The following is a 6,042-nucleotide window of genomic DNA, read 5'->3' as shown; positions in this document are numbered from 1 at the left end:
ACAGCAGACTTTCCCATGGCAATGCGCCTTTTAATTTCCTGGCTGCTGGTGCCAAGACTGTTGACTATGGAGCCAAGCACACTAAAGCTGTGTACAGTCTCAATCTCTTCACCATCCATCCTGATGCTGCTGATTGGTCCAGTGGTGAGAATCTCTGTCTTCTTGACATTGAGCCTCAATCCATATTGTAGGCTACAGTCCTTGACACTCTGCAGCAGGCGCTTCAGGTCCTCCTCAGTTTCAACAAGCAGGGTTGTGTCATCCGCATAACGCAGATTGTTGATAAATCGTCCACCAATCCTGACCCCACATTTGTCCTCATAGAGCCTAGCCTCCCGGATAATCTGTTCTGCATATAGGTTGAAAAGAATTTTGATTCCTTGTCAAATATTAATTGGTGTATGTAGTTGGGTTGGTATGGGTTTGTATATCTCCATACCAACCCAACTACATACACCAATTAATATTTGACAAGGAATCAAAATATATCAAATGTGGAAATGACAATCTCTTCAAAAAATGGTCCTGGTAAAACCTGCAGAAAACTGAAATAGGATCCACATCACACACCACACCCAAAAGTCAACTCAAGGTGGCTCAAGGAAACAGAGGCAAAGCCTTAAGCATGGGATTTCTCAAGCTAATGTGGAACAGGAGTGGACCTGCTGTGGTTTTCCAGAACAACACTTTACCCTCTTGGGGCCTTCAGGCGTTCTTCACGTCTAGAGGGGAATACTTTTATACAGGTCCTTCAAAGAACACTGGGATTCTCTACGACATTATATAATACCCTGTTCTATAACTGTTGTAATTTCTCTAATGTTCATAGAGTTTCCAAAGGACCACTGTTTAAGAAGTGGATATCAAGGGGAGTTCTGGTGGCCTAGTGGCAAGGAGCTGCAACTACAATCCCAGAGGCACACGGTTCGAATCCACCAGATGCTCTGCCAGGAAAAGGAGGGACAATATCCTCCTGTAGCAGTCAGATCTGATTTGATGGTACACTCACACAAAAATAAAAAATAAAAAATAATAAAATAAAAAGAAGTGGATATCAACCTTGTTTCCAAGCCTGTCTTAATTTGTGAGCTCTACCAAACTCTACCAAATCCTGTCTACCGTGGGTAACTATTATGCATTTGACACACCAGTATCACAGCAATGCCAAGTTATTTCAGTATAGAAAACTGACAGAGCAGTGCTGTACCACTTAGAACAATATTCTTCCCAAACACAATTAACACCAGGCCCAAGGCCCCAGCCAACTTTTAAATACAAAGGCCTGACCAGCAGGTACTGATTGACCTAAACAAGAGGCTTCCAGCCCACAGCAGATAGTTAACTAATCCAGGTGACCAATCAGCTTACACACGGTTGTTAGTAAAAACAAAACTAAACAAAACAAAACCAAAACAACCAAACAGTCCATACTCATCTCTCAACCAAATCAAGAGGACCTACCCTCCAGAATAACCAAGATTCTGACATGGACAAATGTAAAACATTTGAACAGATCCGTCACAAAAGAAGAAATTGAACAAGTCATAAGAAGACTCAGCCATACAAATATGCTGGACCAGATGACTTCACAGATGTATTCTACCAAACATTCAGAGAAGATCCACCAGTTTGAATCACCAGTTTCGTTTAAATTATTTTTTTAAATTAAAAAGAACAGCACTTCCAGAGTTATTCTAGGAACCAAGCTTAACTCTAAAACAAAAAATAAGCAAAGATATTACCAAAAAAGAAAACTACAGACCAATATCTCTCATTAATATGGACACCAAAATCCTTACCAAAATCTAGGCCAATAGAAGTCAATAGCACATTAAATAATAATTCATCATGACCAAGTGGGATTCATAACAGATATGTAAGGATGATTCAAAATAAGAAAAATGATCAAACTGATTAATCATATTAACAGAACAAACTATAAGAACCACAAGATCTTATCAGTTGATGGAGAAAAGGCCTTTGACAAAATCCAACACCACTTCCTGATTAAAACACTTGGATACACAGGAAAAGAAGGGACTTCCTCAACATAGTGAAAAATATGTATTCAAAACCAAGGGCCAATATCGTTCTCAATTTTTAGTCTTAGAAAGACTATAAGTATTTTGGTTATAAACAGTTACCAGACAAGGATGCCCACTGTCATCACCCCTATTCCAATTTATATTGGAAGTAGTTGCTAGGGCAATACAGCATAAGAAGAGGCATCTGGATCTATCAGAAATAGTGAATTTGTCACTATATGCAGATGATATGAACGTGTACACAGAAAACCCCAAGGATTCAACCAAAAAAATACCATTAGAACTAGTAGACCAAGTTAATAGAATGGCAGAATATAAGATTACTATACAAAAGTTAGTCTATCTATAGTAATAAAGAGAACATCGAGAAGGAACTTAAGAAAGCAATATGATTTATACCAACCAACCACAAATTGAAATACTTGGTAATAAACCTAACTAGAGACATGAAAGTTCTTTACAAAGGAAACTACAAAACCCTTCTGTGATAAACAATAAGAGATCTACATAAATGGAAAACTATTCCCTGTTTGTGGTTAGAAAGAATCAATATAATGAAAATGACAATACTACCAAAAGCAATCTACAAGTTATATGTAATCCCAATATCAATACCAAATTAATTTTTCAAAGAGATAGGAAAGGCAATCAGTGAATTTATTTGGAGAGGAAAGTCCGTGAATATGCAAAGTACATCTAAAAACAAAAATGAAGTATGAGATATAGAGCTCCCTGATCTCAAAATCTACTATGCAGCATTTAAACAAAACAGCAAGGTACTCTCACAATAGAGCAATGGAACAGAATCAAGAACCCAGAAATAAACCCATGTATCTATGAACCAACTGATATTCAACAGGAAAACCACAAGGGGCAAAGTGGGGCCAAGATTAGAAGGCCTAGCCTATGGTATAAAGAGGCTGGCAAATATGGCCAAAAATACACAACCAGGAGAGGAAAAGTGGATGAATGGGACCTTCTAAAGTTTAAATCTCTGTGTGGATCAAAAATGAAATGCCAATATCCACACACACACATGCACTCCAGTCAGTAGATTTTATTACATCTCTTTGGGAAAAGTTTCTCACCATCTCAGAAGTCCAGGATATCAAGAGACAAATTGAATTGGGAATGTCAGCTGTCAGGGACCTCTCCAGAGTACTGAAGAGCAATGACTTCAGGCTGGAGACTAAGGTGTGCCTGATCCAGGCTATTGTCTTCGCAATTACATGCTATGCATCGGAGAGTTGGACAGTGACTTGGGATGATAGAAAGAGAATTGCTGCCTTTGAGCTGTGGTGCTAGCGAGAAAGAGTATTGAATATACCATGGACTGCTTGGAGAACAAACAGACTTGTCCTGGAGTGGGTGAAGCTGGAACGCTCCTTGGAGTCAAGGATTCTGAAGCTTTGTCTGACATACTTTGGGCATGTTGCAAGGAGGGACCGGTCCTTGGAGAGGGATATCATGTTTGGGAGAGTGGAGGGATGGCACAGGAGAGGAAACCCTCAATGAGATGGATCGATTCTGTGAGTGGGGTGGTGGGAATGGGTGTGTCAGAGATGGTGAGGTTGACACAGGATAGAGCAGCATTTAGGACTCTTGTACATAGGGTAGCTATGAGTCACAAGTGACTTGACGGCACATAACAACAACAACATCAACAAGGCCTTCACAAGAAAATGAATGATAACACAATTAAAAAGTGAGCAAAAGACATGGAAAGACTTTTCACAGAAGAACACATTCAGATGGCCAACAGATGTTGTTGTTGTTAAGTGCCATTGAGTGGTAGATGATGCATAGTGACCCTATGAACAGAAGACCTGAAAACTTGTATAACTTTCATCATTTCTCCACGTTCGTAGAGTTTCCAGAGGCTAGCTAGTTCAGAAGTGGATGATACTTCTGCTTCCAAACCTGATTTAATCTTGGAGCTTCACCAAACACTGTCCACCATGAGTAAACGTTTCACAATTGACACCTCATTGTTTAGCATCCCAGCAACCACCCACATAATCATAAGATATAAGAAAATGATTGTTATAAGCCACTAGGTTTTGGGGAAATTTGTTATGCAGCAAGAGATAATGAAAAATGCCCTTCTGGCTGCATTTACTCTTTTCTATTTATAAGGACTAGCAGTAGAAGTCAAAGGCAAGCATTTTATTAGTAACAAAACGACATCCTACTCATATACTTGGTTTTGAAGACAGTGCAAACAGAATGCTGGGCGAAGTAATTGGGTTTTAACTATGAGGTTTGGAGTGAAGCTTCAGGTCCTCATTGTTTTCTAAGTTCATCATATTGTAAACACACACTGTCAGCCTTGCCACCAGAGGCTGGGGACCTCCACCAGCCACTGCAAAGTCCATACCTGTCTCCTGAGCTCCTCTTGGCGCATTCTGATTCACTCCCTCTCCATCCGGATCCTCTGAAGCCTCAGTTTCTGCTGTGGCTGATGCTAAGTGGTCAGTGCATTTGGCATGCCCATGAGTCCTGCTGGGTTCTGGGGAGGGTGGGTCTGCTGGCTCAGGCTGCTGGGAGCCATTTGCTGCTGCTGCTGGTGATTCATCACAAGACTGGACTGGGACAGAAGAAGATATTCACAAAATAAGACACCCGGATGGCTAACAGATACATGAAGAAATGTTCAAAATCACTGGTAATAATATAGACGTAAAATAAAACCACAATGAGATACTATCTCACCCCAGTAGCAGTGGCAAAGTATAGTAGAACAGTAAGCAAAAAGTGTTGGAAAGAATACAGAGATAGGAATGCTTATACTGATGGTAGGATTGTAAAATAGTACAACCATTCTCAAAGCCCGTTTGGCATTTCCTCAAAAAAGCTGAATATATATATATATATATACCAATGATCACAACAGCGTTCAATCACAATAACATGGAAATGACCCAAATGTCCAACTGCAACCAAATTGAGAAATTGTGATACAATACTACACAGTATTTAGGATTAATGATTTTTGAAATTACTAAATAACTTAGGAGAAACTGGAAAGTGTTATGCTGAGTGAACTAATTTAATCTCAGAAGGACAAATACTGGATAAGACCATTATTGTGAAAATAGACAACTAGTGAAGCATTTATGAGGACCCAAGGAGGGAAGATGGAGAGGAGGGGATGAGGACGGACAGGGAGGAAATCATAGGACTGAACAATTTGGTGGGTTGGGGGAGAGTAAGTAAAAAAAATGGGGAAAATCCTGCGGGAATCAGGAAAGATGATGTAATTGTGGGCATAGTTTAATGGTCATTAATTTTATATAATGTAATGAATGAGAATGATGATATAAAATACAATGTGAAAGAAGGATAGTGTAGATAATGTAGACAAACTTTGTAAACAAATCAATATAAAATAATTTGTTAAAAAGAAGTCAAAAGATACACTTAATTGGGAAAATCTGTAGTCAATATCCTCCTTAAAGTATTAAAAAGTGAGGTTATCAATTTAAAAATTAAGATGAGGCTGACCAAACTATAATATTTTCAATTATTTTGTATACATGTAAAAATTGGACCATGAATAAGGAATACCAAGGAAGAATTACCTTCAAATTGTGGTGCTGGTAAAGGGTGTTGAACTATCAAAGACTAAAGACCAAAGCTCTCATGGCCTACTGGGTAGGATATTATGCTACTATTTAATGCAAAGGTGTTGCTTATCTTGAAGCTCAAATTCATCTCAGAGGGAGTCAGGCGGGCAATCTCCTCTGGTGAGGTTTTCAGCCTGGGTCAATTTTGATTAAATAACAATGAGTTTTAAGAGCCAAAAGACTAAAACCATCTATGTCTGGTGAAGTATAACTAGAGTACTTAGAGACAATGTTTATGAGACTTCATCTCACACATTTTGGGCATGTTATCAGGACAGGAGTCCAGAACGAAGGCTGCATAGTAGAGTGGACCCTGGGGGGGGAGGGATTGTAAAACAATGAACAAATTTTTCTTTTACTTTTCATTGAGA

The 6,042-nt window shown here is 39.1% G+C and overlaps 1 pseudogene; it reads right to left on the bottom strand.

Annotated features, from left to right (window-relative positions):
* The window catches only part of LOC102851327, a 55,819-nt pseudogene that overhangs the window by 20,658 nt on the left and 29,119 nt on the right, over positions 1 to 6,042 (bottom strand).

Source organism: Elephantulus edwardii, unplaced genomic scaffold, assembly GCF_000299155.1.
Source record: "Elephantulus edwardii isolate Elephantulus edwardi_28Jun2011 unplaced genomic scaffold, EleEdw1.0 scaffold00158, whole genome shotgun sequence".
NCBI classification, from domain to species: Eukaryota; Metazoa; Chordata; class Mammalia; order Macroscelidea; family Macroscelididae; genus Elephantulus; species Elephantulus edwardii.
The sequence above is the reverse complement of the archived record's forward strand: the minus strand, read 5'-3'. Positions and strand labels throughout refer to the sequence as shown.